This window comes from Aethalodelphis obliquidens, unplaced genomic scaffold, assembly GCF_003676395.1.
Source record: "Aethalodelphis obliquidens isolate GAN/ISIS:26980383/991018 unplaced genomic scaffold, ASM367639v1 scaffold26, whole genome shotgun sequence".
NCBI classification, from domain to species: Eukaryota; Metazoa; Chordata; class Mammalia; order Artiodactyla; family Delphinidae; genus Aethalodelphis; species Aethalodelphis obliquidens.
Window position 1 is genome coordinate 1,547,723 of NW_020837970.1, and position 23,034 is coordinate 1,570,756.

General features: G+C 37.8%; 1 protein-coding gene across 2 annotated transcripts in view; it reads left to right on the plus strand.

Moving 5' to 3' along the window:
• Positions 1 to 16,931: 16,931 nt before the first annotated feature.
• Positions 16,932 to 23,034, plus strand: part of LOC113629023 (protein unc-13 homolog C-like) — a 305,901-nt gene continuing 299,798 nt past the window's right edge. Inside the window, exons 1-3 of one of the 2 annotated variants that reach the window (XM_027123065.1) lie at positions 16,932 to 17,360; positions 17,503 to 17,610; positions 21,942 to 22,117. The gene's annotated coding sequence lies outside the window, so the exon portion shown is untranslated. The remainder of the gene's footprint in view (positions 17,361 to 17,502; positions 17,611 to 21,941; positions 22,118 to 23,034) is intronic. The other variant, XM_027123066.1, reaches the window with a different exon arrangement.

Below are 23,034 nucleotides of genomic sequence, written 5' to 3' on the forward strand. Positions count from 1 at the left end.
TGGCACCTTTTTTTTCCGATCCATGCCAACATTTTTAATGGCTATATAAAATAACACAAAATATCATTGTGATTTATTACATGCGTGCCAATATTTTACTTAAAGCCAAACCATTCAAGAATCAGAAATCACTTTTTTTTTTCCCACTGTAACAGCTCCTTTACTTTGCAGTGAAAATTGATTTGTGTATTTTTTGCCTCTGAGTCCTTGTGGGATTTTTTTTTTTTTTTAATTTGCCATGGCTAGGACTTCCAAAACTATGTTGAATAATAGTGGTGAGAGTGGACATCCTTGTCTCATTCCTGATCTTAGAGGAAATGCTTTCAGTTTTTCACCATTGAGAATGATGTTTGCTGTGGGTTTGTCGTATATGGTCTTTATTATGTTGAGGTAGTTTCCCTCTATGCCCACTTTCTGGAGAGTTTTTATCATAAATGGGTGTTGAATTTTGTCAAAAGCTTTTTCTGCATCTATTGAGATGATCATATGGTGTTTATTCTTTAGCTTGTTAATATGGTTTATCACATTGATTGATTTGCATATATTGAAGAATCCTTGCATCCCTTGGATAAATCCCACTTGATCATGGTGTATGATCCTTTTAATGTGTTCTTGGATTCTGTTTGCTAGTATTTTGTTGAGGATTTTTGCATCTATATTCATCAGTGATATTGGTCTGTAATTTTCTTTTTTGTAGTATCTTTGTCTGGTTTTGGTATCAGGGTGATGGTGGCCTCATAGAATGAGTTTGGGAGTGTTCCTTCCTCTGCAATTTTTTGGAAGAGTTTGAGAAGGATGGGTGTTAGTTCTTCTCTAATGTTTGATAGAATTCACCTGTGAAGCCATCTGGTCCTGGACTTTGGTTTGTTGGAAGATTTTTAACTACAGTTTCAATTTCATTACTTGTGATTGGTCTGTTCATATTTTCTGTTTCTTCCTGGTTCAGTCTTGGAAGGTTATACCTTTCTAAGAATTTGTCCATTTCTTCCAGGTTGTCCATTTTATTGATGAATTCCTGGAGCCTGAGTGTTGACTAGCTTGAGAGTAAGAAACTACCAGAGTCCTAGGCTTAGAGGTTCCCCATTTGGTGTGTGTGTGGGGGGGTTTCTCCAGAAACCTAAGAGGTTTTCAAGGTATAGATCTGAGAAAAATTTCATTTTGGTCAGGAGAGGGAAAAGTGACCATCTGAAATACCCACAGAATAGACTCCATGACAAAGGCAAGGGAAAATCCTTAATTTAAGCAAGGGAAAATCCTTTATCAGAACCTTATCTGACTCAGGGGCAGGGTGATAAGCCAACTATAGTCCCTGTAGCTTTTCTGTCTCACCTAAAAGGAGAAAAAAAAAGGCTAAGAAACTTTTGTGAAGGTCACACCCAGGGTTGTAGGCCCACTGTAAAATTATAAGCTTACAATACACTTCCCCCTCCCACACCTTACCACTGCATCAACAGGGCTTCAGTATAATAACAGTGGGTTGCAATTGAGAGGTGCAAGATACGGACTCAATTTTTGAACCCAAAAACAAGAGAAGGAAAAATAAAAATAAAAACAAGGACACTAGAGGAAACCAAAGTCCTTGGCATTGATGGCTACACTACAGCAGACTTTAAACACAGCCCAACTCCTTGCTAGAGCAACATAAAACCTCACACTATAGGCCTGTTTATTTCAGTTCCCATTACTTGATATATTACATCATGTCCTGCTTTCAATAAGAAATTGCAAGGCATGCTTAAAAAACAAGAAAAAGAACAGTCTGAAGACACATAGCAAGCATCAGAACCATGCTCAGATGTGACACAGATTTTAGAATGATCATATAGAGAATTTCAAATAACTATGATTAATTGATTAATTTGTGAAGAGCTCCAGTGGAAAAAGAAGACAACATGAAAGAAAAGATGGGTAATGTAAGTTAGAGATATGGAAACTCTAAGGAAAGATCAAAAGGGAATGTTAGAAATCAAAATCACTGTAACAGAAATGAAGAATACCTTTTATGGGCTCATCAGACTGGACATGGCCAAGGAAAAAAATCAGCGAGCTTGAAGATATATCAGTAAAATTTCCCAAACTGAAATTCAAAGAAAAGGAGAATAATTTAAAAGAAAAAAATCAGAACCATAAGACAGTTGCAAAAGATATAACATATGAATAATTGGAATACTAGAAGGAAAAGAGAGAAAGGAACATAAAATGGTTGAGAATTTTCCAAAATTAATGACAGAAAACAAACCACCACACAACCAGGAAATTTAGAGAACACTAAGCAGGATTAAAAAAATACCCAAAAACCAAAAAACATATGGCATAAAGTCAAAGACAAAGAGAAGTTTTTGAAAGAAGTCAGAGGACAAAACACCTTACCATTAAAGAAACAATAAGAATTACAGTGAAATTCTTGCCAGAAACCATGCAAAAAAGAAGAGAGTAGAGTAAAATATTTAAAATATAGATTGGATAAAAAAACACCAACCTAAAATTCTGTATTCAGCAAATGTCCTTCAAAAGTGAAGGAGAAATACTTTCTCAGAAAAATTAATACTGCAGAAATTTATCACCAGTAGACCTGCCCTGCAGGAGCTGTTAAAGAAATTCTTCAGATGAAAGGAAAAGTATACAGGTCAGAAACTCAGATCTACATAAAGAAAGAGAGTATCAGAGGACTAAATAAAAGTAAAATATTTTATTTTTTTTAGTCTTAATTGATCTAATAGTCAATTGATCAGAGTAGTAATTGTAACAATATTTTGTGATGAAGGCATATGGATAAGTATCAATAAAATGAAAGACAGCAATGTTAGAAGAGAAGAGAGGAAGGAATTGGGAATACTCTTGTAAGATACCTGTACTACCTGTGAAATAAGATAGTGTTATTTGAAAAGTAAACTTAGATTAGTTGTAAGTTATATTGCAAACTCTAGGGCAACAGCTAAAAAAGGAGAAAAAGAAATATAATTGATTTGCTAAGAAAGGAGAGAAAATGGAATCATGTAAAATATTCAATTAAAACCAGAGAAGGGGGAAAAAGAAGATTTTTAAAAGGAGCAAACAACAAATGCAATGAAGAGAAAACAGTTAAAAACATGGTATATATTAATTCAACTATATCAATAGTCACTTTAAATGTGAATAATCTATGTACACCAATTAAATGACAGAGATTGTCATGGTAGATAAAAACACAAGACCCAACTATGTTGTCTATAAGAAACTCATATTAAATAAAGACACAGATAGGTTACAAATAAAGGATGTGAAAAGACATACCATGATAACACTAATCAAAGGAAAGATGGAGTATTATGTTGATTTCAGAAAAAGCAGACTTAAGAACAATGAAATTTACCAGGAATTAAGAGGGCGTTACATACTGATAAATCAGTCAATTCTCTAAGGAGATATAACAATACTTAACATGTTTGAATCTAACAACAGAGCATCAAAATATATAAGGCAAAAACTGATAGAACACCGAGGAAATATAGACAAATCCATAATTATGGTTGAAAACTTCAACATCCCTTTTTTAGTAATTGATAGATCTAACAGGCAGAAAATCAGTAAGGATATAGTTGAACTAAATAGCACCATCAATTAACTGCATGTAATTGACATTATACTATATTTTCCTTTCAATTTTGTTATGTAACTAAAACTACTCTAAAAAAAAAAACTACTCTAAAGTCATAAAAAAATAAAATACATTTTAAAAAATAGACAAAAAGGGCTTCCCTGGTGGCGCAGTGGTTGAGAGTCCGCCTACCGATGAAGGGGACGCGGGTTCGTGCCCCGGTCCGGGAAGATCCCACATGCCGCGGAGCGACTGGGCTCGTGAGCCATGGCTGCTGAGCCTGCGCATCCGGAGCCTGTGCTCCGCGATGGGAGAGGCCACAACAGTGAGAGGCCCACGTACTGAAAAAAAAAAAAAAAAAAATAGACAAAAGATCTGAATACTTTACCAAAGAAGATATACAGATGGCAAATAAGCATATGAAAAGATGTTCAGCATATGTATCATTAGGGAATTGCAAGTTAAAGGAAAATTGAGATACCATGCACACCTATTAGAATGACTGAAATCCAACACCTTAACAGCATCAAATGTTGATGAGGATATGGAGCAAGGAGAGCTCTCATTCATTGCTGGTGGCAGTGCAAAAATGGCACAGTCACTTTGGAAATAGTTTGGCAGTTTGGTATAAAGCTTAAGAGTCTTACCACAAGATTCAGCAATTTTAATCCTAGGCCCTAGGTTTTTACCTAATTGAGCTGAAAATGTTTTTTCATGCAAAAACCTGCATGTACATGTTTTTAGCAGCTGTATTAATAATCACCAAAACTGTGGGAATGTAAATTGGTGCAGCCAATATGGAAAACAGTGTGGAGGTTCCTTAAAAAACTAAAAGTAAAGCTACCATATGATCCAGCAATCCCACTCTGGATATATATTCGGAAAAGATGAAAACTCTAATTTCAAAAGATTCATGCACGCCAATGTTCATAGAACTATTTACAAATAGCCAAGACGTGGAAACAACCCAAGTGTCCATCCACAGACAATTGGCTTAAGAAGATGGAATATTACTCAGCCATAAAAAAGAATGAAATATTACCATTTGCAGCAGTATGGATGGAGCTAGAGAATAGTATAGTTAAGCAAGTCAGTCAGAGAAAGAAAAACATTATATGATATCACTTATATGTGATATTGACATGACCCAAATAAGCAGAGTTTTTTTTTTTTTTTAAGTAGCACATGTAAATAAAAGAAAACACCAAGTAAAAATTGTTCCTCTTGGCTGTAACAGTTTCTCAGACTTGTGTTTTGATAATCTTTGAAGATTTTGAGGAATACTGGTCAGGTATGTTATAGGATGCCCCTCTATTCAAAGTTGTCTGATATTTTCATGATGATTAGGCAGGAGTTATGGTTTTTGAGGTGAAATATAACAAAAGTAAAGTGCCATACTCATTACATCGTATCAAAGGTACATACTGTTGGCATGAATTATGAGTGTTGATGCTGACCCTAATCACCTGGCTGAAGTACTGTTTGTAAAATTACACCTTCCTCCTCCTTTCCATACTGTACTCTTTTGAAGAAAGTCAGTCTTGCACAGCCCATTTGGGTCCTGTGAATTTGGATTTATTTTGACCTCTTTTGTTATTGAGTGTAGGTCACGTGTTTCTGTTTCTTTGCACGTCTACTGAGTTTCTACTGGGTACCTGACATTATAAATAATACATAGTAGACACATGGAAGACTGACTTTTAGTCAGGACGTTAACTTGGCTGAACTCAAACTCCATACTCTGTCCCTCTGTAGTCAGTCAGTAGCTGACTTTTCCTTCAGATCTGTAGTTTCCAGCTTTTTTTTTTTTTTTTCCAACTAGTTCCTCTGTAATCTCCCCTGTGAATATTAGTTTAGTGGTCAGCCAAATTTCAGGGCAATATTGGTTGCATAGGACTATGTGTGCCCTATGTGGCTCTTCTCTTCTGAGCTCTTCTCTGTAGTTTTCTCTTTGCTCTGCAAACCCTGAACACTGGCCTCTTATGCTTCAGAGCACTAAGGCATTGGCCTTCTGCTGGCCAGAGCTGCTGTCCGGATTGGGGTTGTCCTCAGGCAAGAAGCCCCAGATTCCTCAATCTCACCACGTGCAATTCCTGTTTTTCCAGAGTAGATGTCCTTCCAGTTTCTTCCTGCTTTTGGTTGTTCTCCAGTGTCTCCAAAAGGGTTTTCTTCCTAAATAATTCTGTTTGAATTTTAAAACTTTAATCTGTGGGTAGTTTGGCCTCTTCAAGCTATTTTACCATTATCAGCTGAACACTTTTTGAAGGGTCAGCAAAGTTTGACCCAGTTTAAAATGAGAACTCTGCCCTATTTCTTGCTCATTTCATTCCATAAATATTCATTTAGTGCTTATGAAGTGCCATGAACTTTTCTAAGTTCTTTGTGAAATGCTAACTCATTCATTCCTTAGAAATAGCCTCTATGGGAACTGCTATTATTACTCCCTTTTGCCAACAGAAAAACTACTGAAGTAAAGAGAGGTTAAGTTACTTGCCAAAGTTCACATAGCCAGCTAATAGGCTAAACGCTGAACCCAGCTTACCATTTAGCCCATTCTTCTTCTACTACCAAAAAGCCAAGGGTTGATGCAGGGATTCTGAATGTAATCACGCCGTAATGCTGCTCTTTATAGTCTATGGGAGTAACTAAAAGAGAAGACTATATAAAGATATCCTGATTAATTTTACACATGGCTTTGGTGTATCATGTTTCTTATCTCTCAGCCCTAGTTTACTCATCTATGAAGTGAAGTGGTATTACATTTAACAGTGTACTCCAGAAAGATCAAAAGACAATAGTGTCATCCACCTCTGTGTTTCCTCTTTGTCTCCATTAGAGGGTGAAGTGATACCAGAGATTCATGGTTAAAAGACCTGAAAAGGAAACTCCAGTGTAAAAAGTTTATTTAAACAAATTTTTATTATGTAATACTATTCATTGTAAAAAAAAAATGTAGGCTATATGGAAAAGCATAAAGAAGAAGAAAAACATCACTGCTGTAAACATTTTTCATTCCTTTTAGCTGCCTAATTTGTGAACCTCCTTTACCGTAGAGGTAGAAATGCTGGTTTCCCTACCTCCCCTCCAGCTGGGGTGTGGGTGCAGGACTGAGGCTTTGCCCCAGACTGGGATCTGAAGACACAGAAAAGCATGTGCAGAAATATTTTGGAGAGATTATACAGAGAAAGGGAAGTCCTGTTGAGTAGGGGAGGCTTGGAGCTAGCAAGATTAGAATATGAGGGGGTGTGACTCAATCTGCCCTCACAGGCTGGTGAGGCTTGGAGATATCCATCTTCCCAACGCTGCTCAGATTTGTCTCCTTCTCCCTCCTCCCCATGCCACTGCTGACTTCATTTCTCACCCGCACTACTGGGCCAGCTTCTTAACCTGGATCTGGTCTTCTTTCTCCAAGTTCCAATGAGTGCCAGACTGATTTTCTGTGGCACAAATTAGATTATGTCACTCTGCTTAAAAATCTCAATGGCTCCTCATTTTCTCTGGAAAAATATCCCATCTCCAGTGTTGATTTGGAAGATGTTTTCATGAGCTGACTTTAGTCATCCTGAACCTTTCATTCAGCCTTCTCAACTTGCGCCTTATGCTCTAGTCACTTTTAACTGTTGGCAGTTTCACAAACTAATCATGAATTTTATTTTCGTGCATTTGAATATCTTCCTTATCTTTAGATCTACAATGCCGATTACAATGGGCATATGAAAAGTATTTAATAAATATTCATTGAATAAGTGAATGAACAGTACATGTTCACATGTTCTCTGAGACTGAATCAAGAGAAATAGAGAAAGAAATTGCAAGACTGAAGCATATCCAAGAGGTGATAACGTTCAAGGTTATAATAATACTAATAACAATAGTACTATTATTACTGATACAATGAGTAACAATGGCTAGCCTGTATTGAGCACTGACTAGGTATCAGACACTCTTGCCATAAGATACTTTGTAATATCCCTTTAGTCCTCACCACAATGCTATGAGGTAGCTACTACCATAACCATTAAACAGAAAAGAAAGCTGAGGCAAGGGCAGAGTGTAGTTAAGTAACTTGCTTAAATTTATCGGGCCTGCCAAAGGTGGAGGCAAAATTTGAATACATTCAAACTAACACCAGAACCTGCATGTTATACTACTTTGGAGAATACTGCAGGTGGAGAACTTCAGTGACATAAAAGAAAAGGTCATTGGTTTTGAAAAATTTGAGGAATTGTAATGTCAAGGTGTTAAAAGAAATACTAATCTGGATTTTTGTATTACCTGTTAGATGTCTACATTCCTCTACTAGAAAGAAAACACCATAGGAGAAAACAAACTTGTCTGTCTTTCACATGGAATACCAAGTCCCTAGAAAGTGTTTAGCATATGTCAATAGTAGGCGCCCCATAAATATTTATGGAAGGAAATAAGGAAGACAGGAATTACAAAGAATCTGTTGAAATCACAAAAGATCTGTTTTAGGCACTACCGTCATTGTATCAAATATATTTTAAGTTCCTTAAGTGTATGTAATATCCTTTCCTTTTCCCATCAGTTAGTTTGTGTATAGTAGGTGTTTAATAAGTAATTATTGACTGATTGAAGAGTGTCAGAAAAATTAATGAAAGACAATGAAATATTTGGAAATGGGCAGGTTATCTCTGCCTTTCAACATTTTTGGCAAGTTTACAACTCAATTAGTTTTAGAAAATTAATGATAATACAAATGATTTTGTCCATAGACCTGCAAATTGGTTGTGTCTGGTGGAATGTAATTGATTATTGATCCATTGCGTTTCAGCATTCCTTATCTGATTTTATACATGTGTTCTTTGAATTCTTCCTTGAACAGGTTATGAAAACATACTCGTTCCCACATTAATTGGAATACTCTTCAGCCATAAAAAAAGAATGCAATTTTGCCATTTGTAACAACATGGATGCACTTGGAGGGTATTATGCTAAGTGAAATAAGTCAGAAAGAGAAAGACAAGTACTGTATGTTAGCACTTATATGTGGAATCTAAAAAGTAGAACAAAGGAATGAATATAACAAAACAGAAACAGACTCACAGATAAAGAAAACAAACTAGTGGTTACCACTGGGGACCAGGAAGAGGGGAGGGGCAAGATAGGGGTAGGGAATTACTACATGTAAAATAAATAAGTTACAAGGATATATGGTACAGCCCAGGGAATAGAGCCAATATTTTATAGTAACTATAATGGAGTATAACCTTTAAAAATTGTGAATCACTATGTTGTACACCTGAAACATATGTATTTAGCATTGTACATCAAGTATACCTCAATATTAAAAATTTTAAAAATTGTGTTAAGTAAAATCTTTGATACAGTATCATTTTATACCTATATGAGAATCATGATTATACCCCCTTTTAAAAACTGCCCTTTGACAAGACGAAGTGCATATATTTTTCATTCAGAGCCATGTTGCTTCTTAGAAATGGGCATTGACAGTATGTGTGGTATCTCTAGATCCAATCATTCAATTATGAGGATGCACTATGAACAGTTTGTGTTTGGGGTTAAGCATTGTGTTTTCTTCCCAGTTGAGGCACAACCTCTTTTTAAAATTTTCAACTCTTTCACAACTTTTAAAGAAGTGAGAGTTAGGTAGAAATTTTTACTATCTTGCTGGACGTATTAGGACTGTCTGTCCACCAGGTGTCACCCTGACATCTTAGGATCCAAAGAAAAGAAGAGTTAGTCTTTCTTTTATAAGTAGTTTATTTTTGGTAGTGGATATATAAACTGTTGACATTTTATGTCTTAATATAGGGGCCGAGGCAGGCAGGACTGGAGACAAAACTCAGGACTTTATGTTTGTCCACGTTCCTGCTTAAGGCACTTTTCCTCATAACATTTTGAATTTTCCTCTCTCCTAGGGTTAAGATATTCCTTTTTAAAAAGTACTTTTTAAATTAAAATACAGTCATTCACAAATAAGCCTAAAATATATGGTCATATTCTGGATCATGTAAGAGTCCTCATAATTCTAGAGCAGCATCCCTTCAGACATCCATGGTGACAGTCATTGATTGAGACAAAGACTCTCTCCTTGATCAAATTTTAGTCACACTCCTCTAGTCTGACTAGAGGAGTAAACTAGGCCTTGTCCTTGGGGCTTGTCTTTGGCCTATTTAGTCCAGCTATAGCAAGAATCCTGCTAACTCAGTTTAGCAAGAATTCCCCACCCTTGATATCTGATCACCCTAACTTGCCTTCAGCAAGAATCCTGTTAAGTTGTTTTTGCAAGTTCCCTTACACTTGATGTCTCTTGGTTAATTTTCCATCCACTGACCCCCTCACTCTGCTCCTTGGCTATAAATTTCCAGTTGTCTTGGGTATATTTGGAGTTGAGCCCAGTCTCTCTCCCCTGTTGTGATAGTCTTGACAGCTCTTGCAATAGTCCTGAATGATGTCTTCCTTACCATTCTAACAAGTGTCAGAATAAGACTTTAACACTTTTTTGTTTAACAACTATAGACAGAATTTCACAATCAAATCCCAATACTAGGTCATCTCACAAATAAAACAATAGTTACTTTGCATTTATTAGACTCTGTTCTTATTGACAATATTTACCATTGCCAAAATTTAACCTTTCATTATGCTCCAATTTCCTCTTCTCTTAAGGATTCATCTGTTGTAAGCTTTAACAGGTATGTGTGTATGGATTTATGTGTATCTTGTATAATGAGAAACAGGATTGGCTTCCTCAACAGAGGTTTTCACCACCTTCCAAAATGTGTACTTTGATATTTAATTTTTTTACATGAATTTTGTGGCTTTTCAAGGCAAATGATACCAAAGATAACAAGTAATTCATTTGTTTATTACAGTTCATTCATTAAGAAAAAAGGAGGTAAATATGGATAGAGAAACACAATTTCTATAGCATCTGCTGTATCAGGTAATTCAGATGTGTGATTTAGACGTTGGTTAAATTCTCTTGAGTTTTTTGAGATTTGCTTAAGATTGATAGAAAACTCAATCCAACAAAGAGTCAGAAAGTTTAAGTAACTTGCTGAGAACACAGTGATGGAGCAGGAACTTCAAGTTTGTCTGCCTCCAAAACCAGAGCTATATATATTCACTTTTCTTTCTGAAATATTTGCCAGCTACGTACGGTGGGGCAGGGAACTAAAGTAAAATGACTTCGATTTATTGTGATTTAGCAAAATATCTGAAATGGTGAAAATTTATAAACCTTTATATCAGAGGGAAAACTTGTATTGTTTAGAGCAACGCTTCTTATATTGATATCCGTTAATTGAGGTAATTGTTCTTACCAGAGACTATGTAACTTAATTACATATAAAATGATTTAACATTCAAACATGTGCGAAGTAACTATGGAGTCCCTAATTCTCTAATAGAATTGATTACCTCTCTCTTTCAATTGCTATACCAGAGTGGGCCACTAGGTGTCAATCTGACACAGAAATTATCTAAAAAGACACTTAGAAAATAAGTGAGCTAACTTTGTGGAAAGATGGTCTGTTTTGCCTTCTCTCTTTATCCATCTGCCTGGGAAAATATTACAGTTATTTTACTGAAGTAAAATTATTTTACCACCAAGAGAAATGTAATAAATGTCTTTTGATATTTAATGTAGGGTTATTTCTGACAGATTTATTAAAAAAAGATAAATTTTTTTAGAATAACAATAGAAAAAACAACAATACACAAAATGCATATGAGGGAAACTTCACAGCAGTCTTGAAAGACACAGCAATACACATTATCAAATTAAAAGACATCCCTTCTTTTTGGATAGGATGTATCAGTGACATGTAGATGTCAACACATACTTTTAACGCTATCCCAATTGAAATACTGGAAGTATTTCTGGAGCAAGACAAATTAATTCTGAGGTTCATATGAAAAACTAAACCTATAAGAATAAATATGAAAGTCCTGGTTTCATAGTTCATGAAAGTCCTTTCTCTAGTTGTGGGCTTCTCACTGCAGTGGCTTCTCTTGTTGCGGCGCACGGCCTCTAGATGTGCAGGCTTCAGTAGTTGTGGCACATAGGCTCAGTAGTTGTGGCACATGGGCTCTAGAGCACAGGCTCAGTAGTCGTGGCACACGGGCTTAGTTGCTCTGTGGCATGTGGGATCTTCCCGGACCAGGGCTTAAACCTGTGTCCTCTGCATTGGCAGGTGGATTCTTAACCACTGTACCACCAGGGAAGCCCAAGCCTCTTATTTTTAATTTCTATTTGTCCTTAACAGGGTCTACAGTCTGGTTACTTCATGCAGATGTTTATGGTAATTGAGTGGGGTGGGGACGGTGAAGAGAGAGGGAGTACCACTCTCTACTCCCATCTCAGAGCCCTGCCTTTTTTCCCTCTCAGTTTGCCATTTTCTCAAGTTTCTGAATGTTCAACTTGGCACTTGTTGGCCAAGCCATAACCTGAAGTGACAACCCCTCTGCAAGTGAAGAAGATTCTCTTCTTCAGGATCCTGGCGTGCTGAGAGATCTGGAAACAGTTTTCTCAACTTCCTCTTCCTGGGTCTCAGGTTTACAAGCCCTAAATTAACCTCTGGTTAATAAATACCAGGTTAATAAAGGGATAGGATGCCCCTTTCATCATTACCCAAATTAGTTCTCTTTTTATTCTCCCTTTACAAAGTTATTCTGTTATAGGTTTTATTTAAAACTCTTTTGCTGTACAGAGCTCATTTCAGGTATGGGCCAAGAGGAGGTATGGTTCAGGTAGTCACGTTAGTGCACGTGTCTGGAAAGGCTTTCTTTGCTTGCCTCCTGTGATGCCCTTCTCTCCTGCTTTTCCTCCTTCTTCACTGGCTATCACTGCTTGGTCTCCTTACACGCTCTTCCTCCTCTGCCTGACTCCTACATGAAGGAGAGCATCTTGATGGAGTTAAAAGTTCTCTCTTTATTCACTGTCACTCCATAGATGGTTTCTTCTAATTCCATGGATTTAATACCATCTGATATTGGTGAATCTAAATTTATATCCTCAGCTCTGATCTCTAGCAGTTCCACATTTTATATCCAATAGCTTCCTTGAAAGCTCAGCTAAACAGCTGATGAGCAACTCACACTTAATATGTAGAAATAGAATTCTTGACGTCGCCCAGTTCTAACCTCTTTCCAGGCTTCTTAATTCAACAAGACCATTGTGCATTCAATTGTCCAATCAAAACACAAAAGAAAGTAGAACCCTAGGACTCATCCCATTGACATGTTTCCCATCAAACCCATTAGCAATTTCTGTTGATTTTACTTCTAAAATATATTTTATATCCAGTTCCTCTCTCAATTCTTATAGTCACCAACCCGGTCCATCTCACCACCTTTGCTCAGGAAAGGATGAGATACTGCCTTTCAACCAGTCCCTTTGCTTTCACTCTTTAACCTCTTCCCCCGTATATCAACCACCATAATCTTTTAAGAATGTGAATCTTATTACTTTGATAATCTCATGATAAACCTTTACGAATTTTCCATTGCACTTAGAATTAAATTAAAAATCTTTATTGGAATGTTCTTCATACTTTTTGTTCAAGTGCCCCTAGGTATTTTTAAATGGACAACTAAGAGTAAATTTTGCAGAAAAATTCCTTTCATTTTAAAATATCAGTATTTTAAAATAAAAAGATTACATAATTCTACTGAATATATTCAACTAATTATTAAATGTAACAAGCAAAATATTTTTAAAAATCATCCCTTAGTGAGATGCATAGGACTTTTTTCTCCAATTAGATCATATTTCTGTAGATTAACATTTTTTATAGCTAGAATAAGACAGGGGTCAATGTTCAGCATTAGTTCCATACCTAATGTGCACATTAGGATTTTTTTTTTGCATAGCCAAATTTCAACAGGTTGTTCAGATATGCCTTAATAAGTGTGATGGAGAGAAGAAACCTTTAGAATTATCATGTATGGTTACATTTGTAATTTCATTTCATGATTAAAAGTATTAATTTATCATTATGCGTTTGAAGGAACAAGCATAGTCTATCAACATCTGAGAGGGAGGAATCCATCCTAATTGACCAAAATTGATTTTCTACAGTTCAAGACATGTAATTTGGGAGCATTTTATTCTACACCCATAATTAAGTGGATACTAAGAATGCAATTTAATCAACTTTGTAGAAATTAACAGCAAAAAAAGAGAAATTATTAGTCATTAAGTACAGTATGTACTTATAAAGGGTATACTATTTATAGGAGAATCTATACTATAGTCCTGTTAATTTAAATCTAATAGATGAATCATGAAAATATATAAAATAGTGGATAAGTGGCTGGGTAACAATTAGCAGGAGGCTTTTCTTCAAGTAAAATAATAAGTATGGCTTTACCATACTCAGTCATCTTTCAGCAACTGTTCATGAGATGTATCTTTTCCAACTCTGAATAAATATTTAAGAATTTTTAAAACTTCTGTCTCGTTTCCAATATATGTATGTTTTTCTTTATGAAGTAATGTTGATAAGAAGTAAACTTAAAACTTTGATCTTCTCCTTAAGATCATGCAAAGCATGCTGTGGAGACACAGACTACCTCATGGACAGTACCTGTGCATAATATCATTTGGGCTGTATTACCAGAACTTACCCAAAATACTGCCCTCCTTAGATCCTTATCCAAACTGGGTATTCTGTAAAATGGAATTTACAGTCACTGATTCTTTGAGTATACCTCATATACAGATTTCAATATACTCCTTTCTCTACAGATTTCTTTATAAAAGGGCTTCTAGTTATTTTCAGTTGATACCATGACATCTTATTTAATTTTTCTTACTTAAAAGTCAGTATCTCTTTCAGGAAAATTTAACAATTAAAAAGCTGTACTTTTTAAATGATGTATTTTTTCCCAGAAAAATTTAAATAGAATTGGATAGTGATTTTGAAAAGCTAAAGTTGTTTCAACAGTTTTTTTTTTTAAGTCACATACCATGCCATTGTAGTTTTCTTTTTCTAGTTTAATTCTTTTGAAAATCATGATTCAGATTGCACATGCAGTCGCAGCAGGCTCTCTTTCCAAGATATGGGTCAATCCATCAGGACATATGCAGTTGCCTGTTCTCAGTGAACAGTCTCAGCAAGAAATGGGCAATGGAATTTTATTCATGCAAGGCAGAAATCAATAAAACAGGTTATAATTTTAGGATATACTTTGTATATCACCTTGAATTTGGTATATTGATCCTTTAATACTATTTTATTTTTCTATACAACAAACAAGAAATGTGGAGAATCTTAAGTTTTTTTTTCATAGTAAGAGTAAAGCATGCTTACCATATAAAAACTGAGGAACTGGACAGAGTAAAATGCCATACATTTGGCAGAATGTGTATGGTTTGGAGCACAGATTTAGGGTCTACTTGACTAGGTTCAAATCTCAGTTGTGCCACCAACTAACTGTATGACCTTGGGAATGTGACTTTACTTGTCTGTGCTTCTGTTTCTTCAGTTGTAAAATGGAGATAATGTTAATAGTGACTATACCATAGGGTTGCTGTGAGATGAAATGAGTCACCCAGATAAACCGTCTGGCTCCAGGAAGTATTCAGTAATAATTAGCTAACCTCATCCAAGGCAACCATTGATGATTTGCTATTATGATTTTATTGCGTGTATTTTTAACATTTGTTATGATTATAATATCTGAATGTGTATATATCCTGCTTTTCTTTTAAAATTAATATTTTTATGACTACAAAAGTGTTACATAATCTTTATAGTAAAAATATACAGATAACATGTTGGCTCAAAATGATGTTCTGATCATGGAAGCCATTTAACATGCTTTTCCTGGAGTGTCTTAGTACACTGGTATAAATGGCAGAGGGTGGCCCTCCTCATCTGTGAGAATGCACAATGTAACTCTGAAAATTGGATGTTTGTCCCAAGGGAAATTATACCTCCCTCCCCATAATGTTCTTCAGAGGGGTCCTTATGCCGGCTGCCTCAGTGATAGATATGTGACTTGCAGTCAGCGTCTCTAAGGGAAACAGTCCTATTTACCACCCACCACCAGTTGCTCTCTTGTTTCACCCAGGATAGTATTCTCAAAGACTCTTGGAGCAGGAAAGAAGCTCTGACATTTTGTGGAACAGAAATATCAGGAGGCTACTATCTTAGTCATTGCCGTAACAAAATACTACAGGCTGGGTGGCTTAAGCAACAGACATTTATTTCTTACAGTTTTGGTGGCTGGGAAATCCAAGATCAAGGTGCTGGCCAGTTCAGTTTCTGGTGAGAGCTCTCTTCCTGGCTGGAAAATGGCCACCTTGCTGTGTCCTCACAAGGTAAAGAGAAGAGGGAGAATGGAGAGAAGGGAAGAGGGAGGAGGGTAAGGGCTGAGGGAGAGGGAGAGAAGGGTAGGGAGAGAGAGGGAAAGAGAAGGGGAGAGGGGGAGAAGGGAGCGAGATAGAGAAGGAGAGATCTTTCTCTTCTTATAAGACCACATTCCTATTGGATTAGGGCTCCACCCTTATGGTCTCATTTAACCTTAATTATCTCCTAAAGACCATATCTCCAGATATAATTAAACTGAGGTTAAGACATCAACATATGAAGGGCTTCAACATACCACACGCTATTGGGTATACTGGGTGTGTTGTAGGCGCTGTGGGTACACAGGCAACCTAAATAGTCCCTGCTTTCCTAGATTTTAAAGCCAGTATGGGGCTCAGCCAACAAACAAAGAGAATAACATGGTGTCATTAGTAACCCTTACTGAGGAGAAATAATAAGGGTAGGAGGAGAGAGAGCAATTTAGATGAATATATGTGCCATTTAGGATAGAGTGGTTAAGGAAGTTTTTTTGGACAAGGTGGGGTATTTGAATAGGGACTTGAATAACTGAGGGAGGGAGCTGTGTACCTATTTAGGGAAAGGGCATTCCAGGCAGGGGGTAGAGTGAGTGCAGAGTTCTTGAAGTATTTGTGGAACAGGAAGCAGACCAAAGTGGATGAGTGGAATAAACTAGGGAAAAAATGGTGGGAAATGTAATTGAAGAGAGAGCCAGACTTCAGGTCATACAAGGCTGTAGGGCATAATATCTTTGGGCTTCCTTTTGTAACAGGGAAGAACCAAATCAGACTACACGTTGGATCTGTTTCTTTTACTTTGCTTCCCATTGCTCTTGTTCACCAAAAGGATACTGTCTATACACAATGGCCTGCCTCAGGGAACCCGGCCCCTCTGCCTGAAATGTTAAACCAAAGTGCCTTTGTTCAGTGAAACATCCCGACCCTGTCCACCTGTGCCTGGCTACAAGAAGGAAGAAATTAACACATCCCCTCCTCAGGCTGGCCATTCCAGGGAACATTTGCAAATCTTATGGCCATTTTACTTTACTTCCTCACCTCCTCCCCCATCTCTGTTCTATAGAAGAAACTGGCATCCAAACCCCGTAAGATGGACTTTTTGGAAACACTAGTCTACCATCTTCTTGGTCCGCTGGCTTTCTGAATAAGGTCACATTCCTTGCCTCAGCCCCTCGTCTCCGATTTATTGGCCTGTCGTGCGGCCAGCAGAGCGAGCTTGGACTTGGTAAGAAATTTGGCTTAGCCAGCAAGGAGCCTTGCTGCTCGTGGCTAGCTGGCCCCTCTCAGGAAACATTGGAGCAAGGCCTTAGCAGCTGCCAGGACCACCTGTCCTGAGGATCTTCCCTTCAAAATTCGCTGAAGCGGCACCAGCTACTCCAGTGCCTGGCAGATGAAGCAAGGAACCGACCAACTTCTGCGAGTCGATGGACTCGATTTTGTCGGGTAAGTCTACTCGATTTGGGAACCGGTTCGTTGGTTTTGGCCTTGGTTTTGTGTATCCTTTTGTGCTGCGAGTCAACAGACTTTGTAGGTGTGCATATACTGGGAACATATTCCCCTCTCAATCTGGGCTTTTCCTTTACAGGATAAGCCAACTTGTTTGATTGGAGTACCCTGTTGGAGGGGGAATTGTTGTTGGACTCTACCTGATTTGGAACCGTATCGTTGGGAGCTAGTTCACTGGTTTTGTAGGGTAAGTCTACCTGATTCGGGAACCGGTTCGTTGGTTTTGGTCTTGGTCTTGTTTTGGTTTTGTGTGCATCGATGCTAGAATTTGTTTGGGCCTTTTGCGTTGGAATTCGTTTGCTCCTTTTTGTGTTTTGGTGTTATCAAACTTATAAAAATGGGAAATACTCCATCTATCCCGAAGGAGAGCCCTTTGGGGCGTATATTAGATAAATGGGCAAAACATAGCCGTGAGCCTTTGACTAAGAAAGACATGATATACTATTTTAATAGGGTGTGGACCCAATACATAGGATCAAAAGAGCGATAGCCCCTGAATAGCTCACTCAATTATTATAGGATCTTGCAGTTAGAAGTGTTTTGCAAAAGAGCAGGCTGCACAAGCAGTTGTTTCAACTGCCCCCCTCCCCGTGCCACCATCATATTCACCGCCTCCTGTTTCCCCTACCCATGGGGATCAAATAGAAGTTTGTATGTTTACCCCCAGAGCACAGGAGCCTGGTTTAGTATCACCATCTAAGACCCAACAGGGTACCAAATTTGGACCGGGAGCCACTTCTGCAGCAGGGCAATTTCCCGTGTGCCAACATCCTGTAAGAGGCCAGGGGACTCCCTTAGACTTGAGGCGTCTGATTCTAATTTCCCCACAGGAGCCCTGGGCAACTTTGACAGTGGGGAGAAGTTGATTGACTTCCTAATAGATACTACTCCCAAAACCTTCCCTATTTATCTTAAGAGGCTTGTAAATATTAAACAAAGGGGAAACAAAGTCATCCTAGAAAAACTCACCTGTATCTTTGAGATGAGATGGTCTTCTCAGGAACCCTCATCTCTGCCATCTTTTTAAAATGCAAACTTTGAAAAGAGGGTAAAATAGTTTAGAAATTGACTTGTCGAGGATAAATTAAAAAACGAAGTGTCTTTTCTGTAAAAAATTTCAGTCATCTAGACACGTGAACTTGATTTGTTCCATCTGCCAGAAACCTAATTTTAATGCCACCTCTTTTTGTAAACTGTTGGGTTTTCCATTGCTGTACCTGACTTAGGGCTGAAATTTTGTAATGAGAACTATGATGTCCCTCTGTTTGTTTGTGTCCTTGTATGTGTCTTTGTCTTTGGATAACATTCCTGAGATTAATTTGTGGATGAGCTCTGTTTAATTGGCCTAAAGAAAAGTAAGCACTTACAAACCAAGCAATTCTAAATACAAGAGAAATAGAGCTAAATGAGTTTCTGGTTCACATGAACTGGGAAATATTCAGTATTAAATTAATACCTGGTTTAATGTTTGTTGATCTGATTAATATAGACATGTCTTTAAAGTCATCAACATTAAGTATAATACTTCTATTGTGCCTAGGTTTAATAAGCTAAATAAAATCTTGTTATATCTGTTGCAAATTTGTCAGCAAGGAAAGTAACTTGATGTGAAGAAACTTTTCAGGAAAGAAAATGCAAATGAGATAAGAGCTTTAGGTAAATTTAAAAAATAGTTATATTTTAGGAATGTCTATCTAAAATTAGTCTCTCCAGATAATCGACAACTTGAAAGTTAGAATTGTGTTAAAGTAAGTTAAGTGATGGAAGGTTTTTTGGAAAGTGGACCCTGAGAAAAGAATTTTGTACATGGTCAGGATTGACTAAGTTTAAAATAAGTTTAGGGCTTCCCTGGTGGCGCAGTGGTTGAGAGTCCGCCTGGCCTGCAGATGCAGGGGACACGGTTCGTGCCCCGGTCCGGGAAGATCCCACATGCCGCGGAGCGGCTGGGCCCCGTGAGCCATGGCCGCTGAGCCTGCGCGTCCGGAGCCTGTGCTCCACAACGGGAGAGGCCACAACAGTGAGAGGCCCGCGTAACAAAAAAACAAACAAACAAAAAAGTTTAATCGAGTAAATGAACTTTAAAAGTAAGCTGGTACAGACTTGAATTTGGCTTTTTTCTCTGTTAGGAAGACAAGGTTTCTTAAGATGTTGAACTGCCTTTGATAACAGATTTTAAGTTTCTTTACCTTTTAAGTGATCTGTATTTGACTTTGAAATCTTTTATTGTTACTTTGGCTAAGTGAATAGCTGTTGTTTCACAGTGACCTGTTATGCTATCTAAGTGTTTTAAACCCTTTTGATACATTTTTTTTGACAAAACTTCCCAAATCAAATTATAATGAAGTTCCTTTGACCTCTAGCTAACTTTGGGATGTTCCAAAGGGGCCTAAAACACTCTAAAGTAAGATATTAATTAATTAGGTTCACTTGGTATGTTGAACTACATGAGAAGTGTCATCAAATACATAATTAATCTTCTTAGGTTATATTGTATGGCAAATGATACAGGTTTTCTAGAGAGTATATAGAGTTCCTAAAAATTTGGTATGTCCTGGTAAAATGTTATCAGTCATAATTCTAGTTATTATCTGAAAGTGTTGTATGTCATAGCAGTAACCAAGTTACTTTGTTAATTGTAATTGTAATCAGATTTAAACGTGCCTTCTTAAGTCTTTTGTCATTATAGACAGTTATGGTTTCACTCTGATGCCTTTGCAAAAATGCTTCCTCTTCAGGGAGATTTACAGAAAGGACCTTTGGATAAATAAAAGTTTCTGGCTTTTAGAAACTTAGTAATGCTGAACTGGGTAAGAAATTGAAAAATTCTAATGGGAAAACTGATGGCTTCATAAAGCTATTAACAAAAAGGATTAGTTACATAGGACTAAGTGAACTGGTGAATATGGTTATAATTTTTATGGTTTTTATCTGAAAAATGACTGGTTTAAATCTGTGTTTACCAGGTGTAAGGAAAACCTTCCCCTTAAACTAATTCTGACTTATAGTAATTTGGTAAATTATACCTTTGTAAGCAGAATTGAAACATTTATTTTTTTCTCTCTTACTGGTTGATCCTGCCAGTAGCATATGCTTGTCTGGAAGATTAGGCCATGCATGTCTAAGTATGCACGGCCAGTACAGTAAAACTGCGGATGGCTCATTAAATCAGACCAATCAGTTAAATAGGTCGCTTGTTATTGCAACTGGATTATAACTAGTTATATTAATCATTGTTTTAATTTGTTCTTTGTTTCCAAATTGTTTGTGCTTTGTGTCTCCCTGCTGCATTATGTCTTTGTCAGTGTTACTAGCTACATTACATATATCCCGTCTATTTTATAAGATGTTGTCTCTTATAGTACTTAATGTGTAACCAGGCCTCCAACAAAACTTCTATGGCTAAACATCTTCAGGAAATAGATCACATTTATAACATAAAATAATTGTAATAGTGCGATTCTAGGTATGGGAAGAAGCAACAAGGGAAAATGTCTCCTGGATCATAATTAGATAGAGGAGCCAGAGAATCTTTAATTATCAGTAGGGCCTAATCCAAAAACTAGCACCTAGAGTGGTCTGATCTGGGATGAGCCTCCCAGCACCGTGGGACAAAAGTTGGTCATGAAATGTCTCCCAAATATCGGTCAAATTCCTGACCAAGAGGAGAGGATCTGAGAAATGGAATACTTCCTGCCACATCAGTCATTAGCGATTGCAGCCCTCCAGCGTGAGCCTGTGAGCCCTGAGGAAATTCAGGAGGGAAAAGAATACCTGCCTTCTAGCAGCCAGCAGACTGCAGCCACTCCCTGCGGTGAGCCCTGAGGAAACTCAGGATGTGAAAACACAGGATACAGGCCCCAGATAGCTGAGGTCCATATCAAGGGAATGATTTCAGTGAGCCCAGACTCTTGCATCTTCCCATACATAGAAAAGCACTAAATTCCTTAACTTGAGATGCTGTCTCCCGGGCTTGAAGCCCTCAAAATTCCCACCAAATAAATCATAACTCTCAACTTGTAGGTTGTGAATATTTTAAGTCTAGAGGTATAAAGGAGACACTTTCCAGAGAGGAACAAAAGACACAACATTTGGAACACTGGTGCCAATGATGGACACTCCCAGAAAGATCCATCTGACAAAGCAATTAGAACAGTCATCACCCCTTTTTCCACAAGATTGTGGAATGGACATTGACAGTGGGGAATTGTAACAGGGAAGAACCAAATCTGACTACATGTTGAATCTGTTTCTTTTACTTTGCTTCCCATTGCTTTTGTTCACTAAAAGGATACTGTCTGTACACAGTAGCCTGCCTCAGCAAACCCTGCTCTTCTGCCTGAATGTTAAACCGAAGTGCCTTTGTTCAGGGAAGCATCCTGACCCTGTCCACCTGTGCCTGACTGCAAGAAGGAAGAAATTAACACATCCTCTCGTGGAGGCAGGCCATTCCTGCAAACATTTGCAAATCTTACGGCCTTTTTACTTTACTTCCTCACCTCCTCCCCCTCTCTGTTCTAGAAAGAAGCTGGCATCCAAACCCCATAAGATGGTTTTTTTTTGGAGACATTAGTCTGATATCTTCAGGGTCTGCCGCCTTTCTGAATAAAGTCATGTTCCTTGCCTCAGCACCTCGTCTCCGATTTTGGCCTGTCGTGCAGCGAGCAGAGCGAGCTTGGACTTGGTAACCCTTTCAAGTAGGTAGGAAAAAGCCCTTTGAGGGAGCTTGATGGCTATGCTGGGAGTAGCAGGTAGCAGGCAGGTGTGGAGACAGGAGGCACTATTGGCTCTAGCAGTCACCCATCCAGTCCAGAAGACTCATCTCTGCCTCACTGTTATATGTATCACCCACATTTCTGCTTCCTGACCTTTGCTCTGATCTCTTCCTTGACATTGTACCACTCCCCTCGCTACTTATTTAATCTTTTGTGATCCAGCTCCTGTCGTTGACTGATTTCATTCCAGCCTATTTTATACCTGGAAAAACATGGCAGGTGACCTCTCTTCACATCTTTCAAATAATTTAACATTTCTGGATTCTGCCAACTAAATAAGTTATTCTGAGAGTAATTTCCTAAATGTGTATGATTCTACCTTACTAAAGTAACACTTTTTTTACCCGGAGATTCTGACTCCATAGCCTCATGTAAATGGAATGCAGAGAGAATTCAGAAAAAAACAACAACAACAAAAAACACCTCTAGGCTGCCAGAAAAGGTGCTGCAATTCATGCCCTAAAGTCCTCATGTTTTCCTCTTAGAGGCTCATCTCCACAAATGACCATTAGAAGAGCTACATGATAAACGTCCATGTGTCACTGAATCAAACTTGGGTCCCCTTGCCCATGTGCAGTAAAGCCTATCTACTGACACTGGATTGTGGTGAAGGAAAGTGCAGCGTTTATTGTAAGGCACCAGACAAGGATTCTGAGTGGCTACTGCTCAACAGACCTGAACTTCCTTATGGTTTTCAGGGAAAAGTTTTTAAAGACAGGGTGAGGGAGAGTGTTACGGGTATGTGATCAGCTCATGCACACTCTTCTGATTGGTTGGTGGTGAGGTAATCGGGTGTCAACATCATCAATCTTCTGGTTCCAAGCGGTCTGGGTCTACTT